At 40.9% G+C, this 15,461-nt stretch overlaps 5 non-coding genes across 5 annotated transcripts; 1 reads left to right on the plus strand and 4 right to left on the minus strand.

Annotated features, from left to right (window-relative positions):
* Positions 1-473: 473 nt before the first annotated feature.
* Positions 474-580, minus strand: TRNAL-CAA. Its single transcript has 2 exons — positions 543-580; positions 474-519 (listed from the first exon to the last, which is right to left on the minus strand). It is a non-coding gene; the product is annotated as a tRNA-Leu (tRNA).
* Positions 581-7,685: 7,105 nt separating this feature from the next.
* On the plus strand, positions 7,686-7,758 carry TRNAK-UUU. The gene has a single exon. It is a non-coding gene; the product is annotated as a tRNA-Lys (tRNA).
* Positions 7,759-9,623: 1,865 nt separating this feature from the next.
* Positions 9,624-9,695, minus strand: TRNAD-GUC. The gene has a single exon. It is a non-coding gene; the product is annotated as a tRNA-Asp (tRNA).
* Positions 9,696-11,445: 1,750 nt separating this feature from the next.
* On the minus strand, positions 11,446-11,518 carry TRNAK-UUU. The gene has a single exon. It is a non-coding gene; the product is annotated as a tRNA-Lys (tRNA).
* Positions 11,519-13,052: 1,534 nt separating this feature from the next.
* On the minus strand, positions 13,053-13,124 carry TRNAM-CAU. Its single transcript has one exon. It is a non-coding gene; the product is annotated as a tRNA-Met (tRNA).
* Between the last annotated feature and the right edge of the window lie 2,337 nt (positions 13,125-15,461).

Genomic DNA, 15,461 nt, shown 5'->3' on the forward strand with positions numbered 1-15,461 from the left:
GTTAAAATACTGGATACAGAACTTTATAACCATCACTTCACATATATGTTAAGACTTGCATTTTAATATCGATATATTACTATTCTTCCGTGTAGATACTCATAAAAAGAACGAAAAGGAAAGGAGGGAAGGAAGGTAGGCATGATGAGAGGACAGACATCTAAATAGCACTGGCCTAAGAAGGGTGACTGAAGGCAGGAGGAGAAGGGGACGACAGAGAACGAGACGGTTGGATGGCATTACCGACTCGATGGACATGAGTTTGAGCAAGCTTCGGGAGCTGGTGATGGACAGGGAAACCTGGCGTGCTGCAGTCCATGAAGTCGCAGAGTCGGACCCGACCGAGCGACTGAACTGAAGAAAGGGTGAAATATCGGTGGTAATGGATAAGATCTGGCAATGCAGCCTAAGAAGGTGGCTATGATTTACTGACAGAAGTTGCAGAATTTGAGCATAAGAACAAAAGAATACCATGTCAGAAGTGGGATTCGAACCCACGCCTCCAACCGGAGACCAGAAACCCCAAGTAGGGGAAGTAGAAACTTGAGTCTGGCGCCTTAGACCACTCGGCCATCCTGACACGTTCATTTCTGTGTTACATATAATCTGTTGCTGTGATTAACAACCAATGTGATTAGTATTACACCAGAGTGCACAGGGTGAAACGCAAGCTCTGAACCGATTGCAAAACGAAAGAGGCAAAAAAGACAAATTTTGGTGGATGGATGCTGGAGACTGTTGCGATGGCACAGTCAGCGGGGGAGCCCAGCCAGCGGATTTTGAAAAGCAGCACCCGCCGCACGTCCCTTTACCGCTCCCGCACCGCGCTGCCTGCCTCCCAATGGCCCAACAGTCCCACAGCCCAAGACGGTCCCCGTAGTGTGGGAGTTTCGTAAATTAAAAAAAAAAAAAAAGGGGGGTCTGTGCATTGCAGGCAGATTCGTTACCAACTAAGGTACCAGGGAAGCCCAGAACCGAATTAGCGCTGGTTTCGAAGACTGCTTCAGTCTGCTTCCCGCGGTGTTCAGGCTTTTTCATTTCCACGATAAATTAAAAAGTAGCATAGGCAAGGAGAGAATTAGTGAGAAGGGCTAGAACTCTCTTTCAATAACCCTGTTTAAACATTAGAATTGTCCGTCGAGGAGTACAAGGCTGGCATATTGCACCCTCTTCCGGCATTTCTCCCCATAACCTCTTTTCTTCAGTAGCGTCTTTCTCCCTCCTTTCTTTTCTCCCATTAATCTCTTCCCAATGGCCTAGGAAAAGGGGATGCCATATAGGACACAGATATAAGAGTTTAAATGGTTGATGGCCGTTACCAAGTAACAAATAGTTTCTCTTTGTCTCTCTTTCCACCCTCACCCCAGCCTCCAGTCCTTGTGGTAAAGGTGACAGGTTTTTACTATATTGTTTATTCTTCACTTTGAGTCAAGCTAGTTCATATTGCCCTTGCTTCCATTTTCTATGATTAGGGTTCCCAGTAGTGCAGACACCAAGTGTAAATCAGTTATTGCAGGCTACCTCGTGTATGGACAATGGTAAAAGAGGAGTTGGTTTTACTTGTGTTGTTGTTATACCTGTCTGTAATTTTTGTCTATTTAAGCACCTAAAATATTATTTACTGCTCTCTTGACCTCCACTTCCCAAGAATGTGACCTGTTACTTTCTTATGAAAAAAAGGCGACTCTGTTTATTCGCTTATTTATTTAACAATATTTATTTCATGGATACTCAGATTCTGTGGTTGGGTCTGAGTAGAGGGAGGTGACAATACATGAACCTAGTGAGTGCCAAAGCAAACTCCTAAAGTTGGTTTTGCTAACTGTTGCAGCAAGAGAAAATGCACATTAGAACAGTGGAGTGTCTCAGTAAGAGTATTAGAAAGAAGTGATTATAAGAATTGGACTTTATAATCTTTTTTCAGATGGTGACTGCAGCCATGAAATTAAAAGACGCTTACTCCTTGGAAGGAAAGTTATGACCAACCTAGATAGCATATTCAAAAGTAGACACATTACTTTGTCAACAAAGGTCCGTCTAGTCAAGGCTATGGTTTTTCCAGTGGTCATGTACGGATGTGAGAGTTGGACTGTGAAGAAAGCTGACTGCCAAAGAATTGATGCTTTTGAACTGTGGTGTTGGAGAAGACTCTTGAGAGTCCCTTGGACTGCAAGGAGATCCAACCAGTCCATCCTGGAGGAGATCGGCCCTGGGTGTTCTTTGGAAGGAATGATGCTAAAGCTGAAACTCCAGGACTTTGGCCACCTCATGTGAAGAGTTGACTCATTGGAAAAGACTCTGATGCTGGGAGAGATTGGGGGCAGGAGGAGAAGGGGATGACAGAGGATGAGATGGCTGGATGGCATCACCGACTCAATGGATGTAAGTTTGAGTCAACTCCGGGAGTTGGTGATGGACAGGGAGGCCTGGCATGCTGCGATTCATGGGGTTGCAAAGAGTCGGACATGACTGAGTGACTGAACTGAACTGAACCTTTTTTCAGCTCAGTTCAGCTGCTCAGTCATGTCTGACTCTTTGTAACCCCATGGATTGCAGCACGTCAGGCTCCCCTGTCCATCACCAACTCCCGGAGCTTGCTCAAACTCATGTCCATTGAGTCGGTGATGCCATCCAGCCATCTCATCCTCTGTCATCCCCTTCTCCTCCTACCTTCAATCTTTCTCAGCATCAGAGTCTTTTCTAATGAGTTAGTTCTTCACATCAGGTGGCCAAAATATTGAAGCCTCAGCTTTAGCATCAGTCCTTCCAATGAATATTCAGGATTGATTTCCTTTAGGATTGACTGCTTTGATCTTTCAGTCCAAGGGACTCTCGAGTCTTCTCCAACACCACAGTTCAAAAGCATTAATTCTTTGGCACTCAGCTTTCGTTATGGTCCAACTCTCACATCCATACATGACCACTGGAAAAACTATAGCTTTGACTCTACGGGCCTTTGTTGGCAAAGTAATGTCTCTGCTTTTAAAAATAGTGTCTAGGTTGGTCATAGTTTTTCTTCCAAGGAGCAAGCATCTTTTAATTTCACTGCTGCAGTCACCATCTGCATTGATTCTGGAGCCCAAGAAAAGAAAGTTTCTATTGTTTCCCCACTTATTTGCCATGAAATGATAGGACCAGATGCCATGATTGTAGTTTGTTGAATGTTGATTTTTTAAGTCAGCTTTTTCACTCTCCTCTTTCACTATCATCAGGAGGCTCCTCAGTTCCTCTTTGATTTCTGCCATAAGAGTAGTGTCATCTGCACATCTGAGGTTATTGATATTTTGCCGGGCAATCTTGATTCCAGCTTGTGCTTCATCCTACCGGCATTTTGCATGATGTATTCTGCATATAAGTTAAATAAGCAGGGTGACAATATACAATCTTGACTGTAGTTCTTTCCCAATTTAGAACCAATCTGTTGTTCCATGTCTGGTTCTAAGTTTGCTTCTTGACCTGCATACAAGATTTCTCAGAAGGCAGGTAAGGTTGTCTGGTATTCCCATCTCTTTAAGAATTTTCTACGGTTTGTTGTGATCTTTTTTAGGTGATCACTTTTTTTTTTTTTAGGCAATTTGGGGGCAGTTTTAAGAAAGTATGGCTTTGCATTGGTTTGTATACTGTCAGGAGGTGGGGGTAATTCTGTGGTTGGATATCTTAAATCTTACCTAAACTAGGGCAAACTAAAAATAGAACTGAAATTAGTAAAGAAACGGTAGTCATTTGTATGATGTGGGAGAGGGAAATGTTTGGTACTCTCTGGCTAGGACAATGTTCTTTTTGTTTATGTTCAGACATGATCATAGAGTTGTCCTGTTTCTGTCTTAATCTATTAGAGAAGTCTTGCCTGATATTGATGTTCTGGAAAATTGTTTATATTCGACAAGAAAACATTAAGACATCACTATAAATGCCAGCTCAGTTCCTGGATGTTCAGGGTTACTTTTCTCTGTTTCATAATTTATACATGCAGACAGCTAGATGGTGGTAAAAAGCCATGAAGAAACAGTAAACAAAGAAGAAATATGGGATGTAAGGGAGATTTCAGCAATGAATGGGAAGGACTAGAGATCTCTTCAAGAAAATTAGAGATACCAAGGTAACATTTCATGCAAAGATGGGCACAATAAAGGACAGAGATGGTATGGACTTAACAGAAGCAGAAGATATTAAGAAGAGGTGGCAAGAATACATAGAAGAGCTATACAAAAAAGATCTTCAGGATCCAGATAATCACAATGGTGTGATCACTCATCTAGAGCCAGACATCCTGGAATGTGAAGTTAAGTGGGCCTTAGGAAGCATCACTGCAAACAAAGCTAGTGGAGGTGATGGAATTCCAGTTGAGCTATTTCAAATCCTGAAAGATGATGCTGTGAAAGTGCTGCACTCAATATGCCAACAAATCTGGAAAACTCAGCAGCGGCCACAAGATTGGAAAAGGTCAGTTTCCATTCCAATCCCAAAGAAAGGCAATGCTAAAGAATGCTCAAACTACCACACAATTGCACTCATTGCACATGCTAACAAAGTAAAGCTCAAAATTTTCCAAGCCAGGCTTCAACAGTACATAAACCATCAACTTCCAGATGGTCAAGCTGGATTTAGAAAAGGCAGAGGAACCAGAGATCAAATTGCCAACATCTGTTGGATCATCAAAAAAGCAAGAGTTCAAAAAAAAAAAAAAAAAAACCCCACATCTACTTCTGCTTTATTCATTATGCCAAAGCCTTTGACTGTGTGGATCACAATTAATTGTGGAAAATTCTTCAAGAGATGGAAATACCAGACCACCTGACCTGCCTCCTGAGAAATCTGTATGCAGGTCAAGAAGTAAGAGAACTGGACATGGAACAACAGACTGGTTCCAAATTGGGAAAGGAGTACATCAAGGCTGTATGTTGTCACCCTGCTTATTTAACTTACATGCAGAGTACATCATGAGAAGCACTGGGCTGGATGAAGCAAAAACTGGAATCAAGGGTGCAGGAAGAAATATCAAGAGCCTCAGATATGCAAATGACACTACTCTTATGGCAGAAAGCGAAGAGGAACTGAAGAGCTTCTTGATGAAAGTGAAAGAGGAGAGTGAAAAATTTGGCTTAAAACTCAGCATTCAGAAAACTAAGATCATGGCATCTGGTCCCATCACTTCATGGCGAATAGATGGGGAAACCATGAAAACAGTGCAGACTTTATTTTTCGGGGGTTCAAAATCACTGCAGATGGTGACTGCAGCCATGAAATTAAAAGACACTTACTCCTTGGAAGGAAAGTTATGACCAACCTAGACAGCAGAGACATTAAAAAGCAGAGACATTACTTTGCCAACAAAGGTCCATCTAGTCAAGACTATGATTTTCCCAGTGGTCATGTATGGATGTGAGAGTTGGACTATAAAGAAAGCTGAGCACCGAAGAACTGACGCTTTTGAACTGTAGTGTTGGAGAAGACTCTTGAGAGTCCCTTGGACTGCAAGGAGATCCAACCAGTCCATCCTAAAGGAAATCAGTTCTAAATATTCATTGGAAGGACTGATGCTGAAGCTGAAACTCCAATACTTTTGCTACCTGATGCTAATAACTAACTCATTTGAAAAGACCCTGATGCTGAGAAAGATTGAAGATGGAGGAGAAGGGGACAACAGAGAATGAGATGGTTGGATGGCCTCACTGACTCAATGGACATGAGTTTGTGTAAGCTCCAGGAGTTAGTGATGGATGGAGAGGCCTGGCGTACTGCTGTGCCTGGGTTCGCAAAGAGTCGGAGACGACTGAGCGACTGAACTGACTGAAAGATTTGGGTGGCATTTGAACAAAGACCTGGAAGAATAAAGGATTGAGTCCTGTGAATATCTGGGGTAGATATTTCCAGGCAGAAGGAATAGTAAGGGCAAAGTTGACAAAATGGGATAAAGCCAGATGTTTTTGAATAAAGGCAAAGAAACCTACAAAACTGGCAGAGAAATTGTGCAACATATAATCTCCTTACTTAACCTGTCTCCAGTTCAGTTCAGTTCAGTTCAGTTGCTCAGTCATGTCCAACTATGTGACCCCATGGGCTACGGCATGCCAGGCATCCCTGTCCATCACCAACTCCCATAGCGTATTCAAACTCATGTATCCACCCTTTCTCAAATCAAAATTATCATCCCTTCCCACCCATTCCTTCATCCCTAGGCCTCACCCAAACTCTCATCCTATCTTTTTTTCCACCTTTGATTTTTCTCTTATCAATGACCTTGAGAGACAGAAAAAGTACCTAAAATTTCGTGAAGCTCAGAGATAGAAGAAGGATGTTTATTTTAAACACATCTTGGACATCAGGGGAAAAAATCCTGCAGGAGGGATAGTTTGTTTTTTAGGTCAAGTCAAAATGATCTCTGATCCACATTTAGTAATATCTAAATATTTTCTCCAGGTATATATCTGTTACATATTTAACTTCTGAAGTTCTCTGTGTAACTTATATAATAAAATGGCATTTGCACATGATTTCATAATGGTTAGTATTACGGGTAATATACGAGTCAGTATTTTCTTCATGTTTGGTCAGGATTGCACTTGGCTTCACATACAGAAAAAACAGTAAATAATACCTTAAATAATTTAAGGATTATTGACTCAAAAATTAATAGTCCTGAATCTGGCAGTCCTCATGGAACTAAGAATGCTTTCTATCTTCGTTTTCTGCACCTATGCTTTGGGATTTTGCTCCTGTGATCTCTCTGCTGCTGCTGCTGCTGCTGCTGCTAAATTGCTTCAGTCGTGTCTGACTCTGTGCGACCCCATAGACGGGCAGCCCACCAGGCTCCCCCGTCCTTGGGATTCTCCAGGCAAGAACACTGGAGTGGGTTGCCATTTCCTTCTCCAATGCATGAAAGTGAAAAGTAAAAGTGAAGTCGCTCAGTCGTGTCCAACTCTTAGCAACTCCATGGACTGCAGCCTACCAAGCCTCGGTCCATAGGATTTTCCAGGCAAGAGTATTGGAGTGGGGTGCCATTGCCTTCTCCTACAGGTGCTCAAAAACTGTCTCATGAGCCAATAAACACTGAACGAACCAGGAGCACTATTTCCTTAACTGTCAAGCCATTCCTGTCTTTGGACGAGTTGGGCCGCTAGATAAAATATGGAGGAGAAAATTAGAGGAAGCCTTGGATTGCTTCCCAGACATTTCATTTCTGAAACTGGGGGGTGGGGAGGAACACCAAAGGGTACAACCGAATTTGATGCCCCTACATTATGTCAAGGGTAGAAACCTCATCTTCTTTGCTCATCTTTTCATTCTTTGGAAGATTCTCCTCAGTTACTTTAGTTGTTCCTTAAAAAAAAAAAAAATTCTCCAGGTTCCCTTACAGGTTGGTGAGGGAGCCTTGTGCATCTTCTCTTCAAACTTATCTGAGAAGTAAATACAATCTCCTTCAACCCAGATTGGTGAATCCTCTTCGGCAGTAATTGACTCTAGGGACAATCTTCATTTTTCCAGCAGTTAAAAATGTACTTAAAGAATGCACAGTGCAGAGGTTAAATGGTCTGTTTGGTGAGTAGATGACTTAAGTGGTCAAGCCATGCTTTTGAAAGACCAAGGTTGTTTCTGAAATTATGGATTACTCCAATTCTTCCTGGAGATCGAAAATGCTAATGAGAGTTAGTTATTTATAGGACAATTCAACTCCCAAGATCAGGGCCTGGATAGCTCAGTTGGTAGAGCATCAGACTTTTAATCTGAGGGTCCAGGGTTCAAGTCCCTGTTCAGGCGCTAGCACATCTTTTTAAGGTGACATGCATTGAGGTTTATGTAATATATTTACATGACTCAGAAAAACATGATATAGAAGAAAATAATAAAGACATAGGGTAAAATGTTAAGGAGACACACATTGAGGTTTATGTAATATATTTACATGACTCAGAAAAACATGATATAGAAGAAAATAATAAAGACATAGGGTAAAATGTTAAGGAAAGGTGGATCTGGATATAGAGTGTTCCTTATAAAATTTTTATTTTTGTAACCTCTCTTATGTTTGAAATTATTTCCAAATAAAACGGTTCGAAAATATATTAGTAAATGTAGAATCACCAGACTTTGAAATTTTAAACATATTTTAGTAAGCTGTATATGTCCGAATTTCAAAACATCCAAGTATAAACAAAACCAGCACATTGTACAATACATATATAGGTGTACTGTAGAACTTATGTTAGCTAGCATCTAATAACTTCATCAGGCTTTTTTTTTTTTTTTTAACCAACATTACAGGTTTTCCTTTTTACATATAAAAATTAAAGTACTTTGGCCAATTGGAGCTATGGAAGGTGTCAGTGCAAATGTCCATAATTTTACATGAACTGAAATTATACTATCCCCACTGCACACTTTGGCAGTCTTGTGGTGACTACCTGATTTGGAGGAGTAACACTAAGTTACTTTTGTTGTTGTTGCATAATGTGTAGTAACAATATGATCTATGTTAGATCGCTAGTGGCTTTATTTATTTATTATTTATTTTTTATTTTACTGTACAATTCTGTATTGGTTTTGCCATACATTGACATGAATCCACCACAGGTGTTAGTGGCTTTTTTTAATGCTTTACAAATAGCTTACATTTTATATTAAATACAATAATACTTTGAATATGTTAGTAACATTGTCAGGGTAACTAACCAGAGAGAAATGGCCAGCTGTTCCGAAACTCTGAGGCATATTGAAATTACATGGTGAGAATTTTAAATACCTACTGAAGCCTGGCTACCACCTCTGGATATTCTAATTTAATTACTATGGGTTGCCACCCCTCCGTCAGGAATTTTCACTTTGCCGACATTGGTCTGTATGGTCAAAGTTATGGTTTTTTACAGTAGTCAAGTAGGGATGTGAAAGTTAGACCATAAAAAAAGGCTGAGCACCGAAGAACTGATGCTTTCCAGTTGCAGTGTTGCAGAAGACTCTTGAGAGTGCCTTGGACTGCAAGGAGATCCAATTGATCCCATCCTAAAGGAAATCAACCCTGAATATTCATTGGAAGGACTGATGCTGAAGCTAAAGCTCCAATATTTTGGCCACCTGATGGAAAGAGCGATCTCATTGGAAAAGACCTTGAAGCTGGGAAAGATTGAAGAGAAAAGGAGAAGACAGCAGCAGAGGACGAGACGGTTAAAGGGCATCACCGAGTCAATGGACAAGAGTTTGAGCAAATTCTGGGAGATAGAGAAGGACTTGGATGCTTAGCGTGCAGCAGTCCGTGAGGTCGCAAAGAGTCGGACATGGCTTAGCGACTGAACAAGGTTATCCTAATGTGCACCCAAATTTGGGAACCATTGAGACTTTTCTAAGAGCGGTTCCTGTACAAGTAACATCTCCATCACCTCAGTTGACAAATGAAAATTCATATTGCAAGGTCTTGGAATATTTCGAGTCAAATGGGCACACTTTGAACCCCCGCGCTGTATCTGACCTCTCAGACGGAAGGCAGCCGTGGGTTTCCATCAGAAGGCAGTTGCTTGTTCGGTGAACACACTAATAAGTCAACACGGGAGAATTCAAGAGGTACAAAACCAGAAAGCAGAAAGATTTCCTTTCTGTTACAGGCTTAGCTGAAAAAAACATACTCTTGTAATCTCCCCGTCGGGGAATCGAACCCCGGTCTCCCGCGTGACAGGCGGGGATACTCACCACTATACTAACGAGGAAGACCCGATTATGAGTCTTAAAAGAATCTCACTTAAAGAGACATTCACACGTTGTGCCCTGAACTCTTTCTGGGCAGTGAGTTCCTGGGAATTTCACGGATCTTTAACGATAAGAATATAGTAAGAATCTTTACAATAACAGTCCATCAAAAGGGATTCCTCATGTTATCTACATCTAAAAACGACAGCCTCACAACCAATTGCTATAAAGTTTTATCACTAATAGCAAAGAAATGTTCATTAATATCAAGGAAGGCATTAAACTTAAACAAACAAACAAACCAAAACCCTCCCTCCGTTCAAAACGACTTCTTTTCTTCAAGTTTATTCATTGTTTTAGATTCACCCCAAGGAATCACTTTCCCCTGGAACTTTCTCTCATGTTAGTGTATTACTGTCTCTGTGTTCTGAAGACTAGGATATCGGAATTAAGATATTGGCAGGGCCATCCTCTCTCTGAAGGCTTGCTGAAGGACTCCTTCCTTGCTTCTTCCTAGCTTCTGGTGGATCCCCAAAATCCTTTATGTTTTTTGGCTGTGGTTGTATGAGTCCAGTCTTTGCCTCTCTCTACATATGACTTTCTTCTTACTGTCTGCCTCCTAGTGTTCTTTCTTGTAAGGATAGGGTAAACCAGTGGTAGGGTTTAGGCTCCACCCTAATCCAGTATGAATGACCTCATCTTAATGTAACTACATCTGCAAAAACCTGTTTCCAAGCAAGATCACATTCAGAAGTTCTAGGGAGACACAAATTCCTGCCTACAATATTTAATGCACTAAACTTAAGGATGAAAGATGAGGTGTTATGTGCAGAAATATAGTTAACTGCATCAAAGTATACATTAAAACGTGTAAAAGTACTGATTAAAATTGCTTATGGGTGAGACAGAAGGGAGGTTTTTGGTGTTCAGACTAAAGAAACAAGAGAATCTCTAGACAAAGACAGGCATCAAACAACTCAAAGGCAGTATTCATGGTTCATGTTCTTTGTTGGGTGAGAGTTTCCTGGTTTATAGATTGTTGTCTTCTCAGTTGTCTCACATGGCAGAAGCGACAGAGAATTCCCTGGGGACTCCTTTGAAAGGGCACTATTTCTATTTGTGAGAAATTAACTCATAACCCAATCAGTTCTCAAAGGTTCCACCTCCTAATACCATCACATCTGCTGCTGCTGCTGCTAAGTCGCTTCAATCATGTCCAACTCTGTGCAACCCCATAGATGGCAGCCCACCAGGCTCCCCCGTCCCTGGGATTCTCCAGGCAAGAACACTGGAGTGGGTTGCCATTTCCTTCTCCAATGCATGAAGGTGAAAAGAGAAAGTGAAGTCGCTCAGTCGTGTCTGACTCTTAGCGACCCCATGGACTGTAGCCCACCCAGGCTCCTCAGTCCATGGGATTTTCCAGGCAAGTGTACTGGAGTGGGGTGCCATCACATTGAGTCCACCCAAATTGTTCCCTTCCACTCCCAGATTAATGAATCATTTTAAGGGAACTTTTAAATGGCTTACTTCTAAATCTGTCACTAGTTTATTGCTTTTAAATGGTGCCCTTTTTTGATTCTTCTTAGAAACTTGGGGAAGTGTTTTTGTTAATATTAGAAAAGGAAAATTAATGAAAAACTAAATGGTAAACTATTTTAGGGCAGTGACTTTGCTCGATTTGGCTGTTAAGGCTTCCTTACTTTCAGAGGCATTCTTAAATGGGCTGTTAAGGAAATAGTTTTTAATACTGAAAATAAAATAATGCCTTAGCGCCTGAACAGGGACTTGAACCCTGGACCCTCAGATTAAAAGTCTGATGCTCTACCGACTGAGCTATCCAGGCCCTCTAAGAGACTGCCTAAATCATTATGTAAAATAAGAACACCAGAGGGCTTCTAGTAATAGTCATAGTTTTTGAAATTACTTGGGTCTTCCAGGCGGCTTCGATTCTGTTTCACCAATGACTTCAGTAAGTGGGAAGAACTTCAGGAAAATCAAAGATTGGGTAAGGAATGAAGATTGTGATACAAGGAGGAGGGTCATTCCCCATTGTTTCCTCCAGTGTTTTCTTTCAGAGTTGGGGTTTCCTGGAATTTTCATGCCAGAGCAAGAAACAAACTTGATGCCCACTTTGAAGTGGTGGTTCCATCCAGGAAAGGAACTCCCAGAAAACTCACTTATTCAAAATATTCATACATCTCACTTTCAGCATGTGCACCTTTCCTCATCTTTCCTTCACACGCTTTTTCTTCACTCTCCCCAGTCTCCTTTCCCTCCTTCCCTGCATCTTTCCAACCTCCCATTTGCCAGTTTGGAAAGTCCACATTTGTCCTGTCCTATTCTACTTTTCAACTCTACGTTTTATCTTGAGCTCCATTCTACTTACAAAGACAGGAAGGATCAGGCAGTTGAAACTATCCCCTGCTTCTGTAAGAGCAGGTCTTCATTTGTTCATGAGACTATTAGGAAAGTGGGATTCAGCTGCTTGCAGCTCTAAAACCAATACTCTATAGGTAAAGTTGGTGGAAAGGAAAGCTTGCTTTACTCTGTAGGCTGACAACCCAGGGCGGACTTGTGTCCAAAGGCCAACTTCCCCCACTGACAATCAGTGGGCAAGAGCTTTTAAAGCGGCATTTCAGGGACGGATAGGTGGCGGGAGGGGGCTGTATGCAGAAACAGCACTGTCAGCTCTGACAGTCATCTTGAACTCCGCCATTCAGTGATCTGATCAGCATCATCATGATTGTTTTGAGTACAGCCGATCTTTACTGTCAAGGTCAATTTGTTCCCCTTTCTTTGAGGCCAGTTCTCAGAATTGTGGCTGCTTCTGTCATTGGTACAGTCTGGTCAACATGCAGTTAACTTCTACCTGGTGGGGGTTTCAGTACCTACAAGACAGCTCAAAGGATATGACTTACATTCTTCACTTTGCTTAATTGCTAAATTATTATTATTTTGTCCTGTTTGACTGCTTTCCTTTGCTTCTGCATTTTCTCACTTCTCTCGATTAAATTTATTGTTTGGCTAAGGTTTCTCTACAGACAAAACACGAGTGGGAAAGATGGGGAAGGACCATAGTGTCCTGCTCTGTTTTAAGACTGGTAAGCATGTCTGAATAAGCAAAAAAGTAGTGGTAGAGTCACTGCATATAGACGATAATTAAGATGTGCATTGTTTCCCAATATATTTTGAGCTTTAAAATGACATATTTGATTGAGGCCAATTTTCATCAAGATCAAAGAAAACAAGAAAGGCAAACCAATTGTGTCACCGTCATGAATATTTTAATTTAGTTGCCTCTGCATAGTGTTTTTGTGGAAATCTTGGAATTTGAGGAAAAGAATAACTAGTGCTTGTGGAAGGAAAAAAAAAAACACTAGCAGAGGATGGTTTCGATCCATCGACCTCTGGGTTATGGGCCCAGCACGCTTCCGCTGCGCCACTCTGCTTTCTACGCCTTGGTATTTTCTTGCATCTCATTAATTTGTATAAAGATTGATAGCCACCCGTGTCTATCAATTCCTCTTGCTTCCCTTTCCCCACGCACTTTCTCTAAGTTATGTCTTTCATTCTGAGTCGGCCCCTCATCGCCTTCTCAAAATTGCCGCCTGCACGCAATCTCTAAGGCGTCTGCACTTTTGCAATAAGGAAACCGAAGCTCTGAAATCCTTCCTCAGGAACTTGGTATTCCAACCCTTAGCTTCTCCTATACCGATTTCTAGGGATGAATTTAGAACTCAGACTCCTTCTCCCCTCCCGCACCCGCCTTCCCGAGCCTCCCACTGCTCACTCCCGGACTCTGAAGTTGGAACTCCTTGGCTCCTCCACGTCAGCGGCAAGGCCAGGGGCACTGCATGGTCGCGCCGCCTGGAAAAACTGAAGACTTGGGCGAAGAGAAGGAAAAGCAAATACTTTTGAGAATTGCAACTTGAAGAGTTAAGGGAGATATGAAGCCCAAGGTGGTCTACCACCTTGTTCACACTTTGTTCACACTTCAGCAGACAACACCTGTTACCTGTTTATTCAAAATCAGATTTCTCTCCTTTCATTTTCATGGTTATATGCCACATTCTTTTGTATCTTTTGTACTGCTCTCACTCTGTCTTTTTTTATAAAAGTGTTATTTACTGGAGAGATGAAAATTTAAGTGGATTTTTATGAAAATAGATTATCAATGCTCCAAAACACCTTAGGAACCAGAAATCATCATTTTCCAAGGGCAGAGAGAACTCGAGTTTCTTGAGATGAACCTAGCCACCAACATTCAAAATCAGGAAGTGTGATTTTTGCTGCATAAGTATACCTCAGAAGATGATTGATCGATCCTATTCTGAGCTGTTCTTTCCTTCTCATATCCCCTCTGAATTCTGCGGGGCTCTGATCTTACCTTTTTTTTTTTTTTCATCTGCTACAGAAGCCTCAAACTTTGTCTTAACCTCTTTTTTAAGACAGAAACCATGAAATCATCACTTCCTCTGATATTTTCATTCCCAGTAACCTCCCTAATTACATTAACAGAAAAAACTACCACCTTCGAAAAGAGAATCATTAGCCCATGGTCTTGTAAGCCAAAAACTTTTAGTCCTGAGTGTTCTCCCAGGAAGACCTTAGAAGGAAGGTTTGTAAATTCGATGAGGTACTATTGGGGTCCAGGCCTTGGTGGTGTTAGGGGCCTTCTATAAAACTCTTCAGAAGCTCAATGCAGACTTTTTTTTTTAGTCATCTGAACTGAATTGTACTGAATTGACCTTGAAGTGAATTTTATTCCAGGGAGGAGACAAAATATAAACATTTAAAGGATACCAATAAAAAATATATTTAGGAATCAAAGGTAGAAAAGAACTTTGAAATAAAACAGAAAAGTCCAACTATAAAGACAAAGATTGACAACTGTGACTATATTAAAATCAAGATCTTTTCATTAAAAATATCACACATAATTCCACGTTCAAGGAATGGGACTATGTTTATCTTATATTTGTTTGGAAGTTGAGCTTTCAGCTTTTCATGTGATTATCAACAGCAATATGTTTGCAGATTTAAAAGAGGGAGAAAGAAATCATGACTAGAATGTCAAGAGCTAAATGACAGAGGATTTGACTAAGAGGAAGGGGAGGCTGTTAAGTTTGAAAGATCATTAATTGGCAGAAAAGGAGGATTTAGCATATTTTCTAAGTGTTTGGAAATTGAGACACTATAGTTCAGAAAAGGCAAATTTGGTTTGTTTGGAATTTGGTTTGTTGCAAAACTGTCTAAATGCCAGAGGTTACAAATAGAAACATGAAGGTGAATGAAACATGGAGGTCTTTTGAGTGACTGCTACTTGTCACATGGTTTGCTAGGGAAAGCACCTACATAAATTTTTTTAAACCCTCAACAATCTTGAGGTAGGGCTTGCCCTCTAAATTTACAGATGGAAGAAATGTTCACAGATGGTCAAAATAATGTAAAATATCAACACATCACACTTTTATAAATGATGAAGCATGAATTCAAACATAAGCACCTGATTCAAGATCCTCATGTTTTCTCCTAATCTGCATTGCCTTTAAAAAAGTATTTCAGATTCTCTACATGAAGACGAAAAACAGAGCAAAAGAAACAACTCACTTCTGATCGATGTGCACCCAAAATGGATCTTTAAATAGCTGTTCGCCGGTTCATGCATGTGTGTTTGAGTTGTCTTCTGCAGGCAATGAAAAATTTCTGAAGCCTGTTAATTTGGAAGACTAAAAACTATTATCAGACAGAATAGAAAGAAAACACTGGATGAATACCTCTCACCT

The sequence above is a fragment of the Oryx dammah genome, unplaced genomic scaffold (genome assembly GCF_014754425.2).
Source record: "Oryx dammah isolate SB20612 unplaced genomic scaffold, SCBI_Odam_1.1 HiC_scaffold_11, whole genome shotgun sequence".
In the NCBI taxonomy this organism is placed as follows: Eukaryota; Metazoa; Chordata; class Mammalia; order Artiodactyla; family Bovidae; genus Oryx; species Oryx dammah.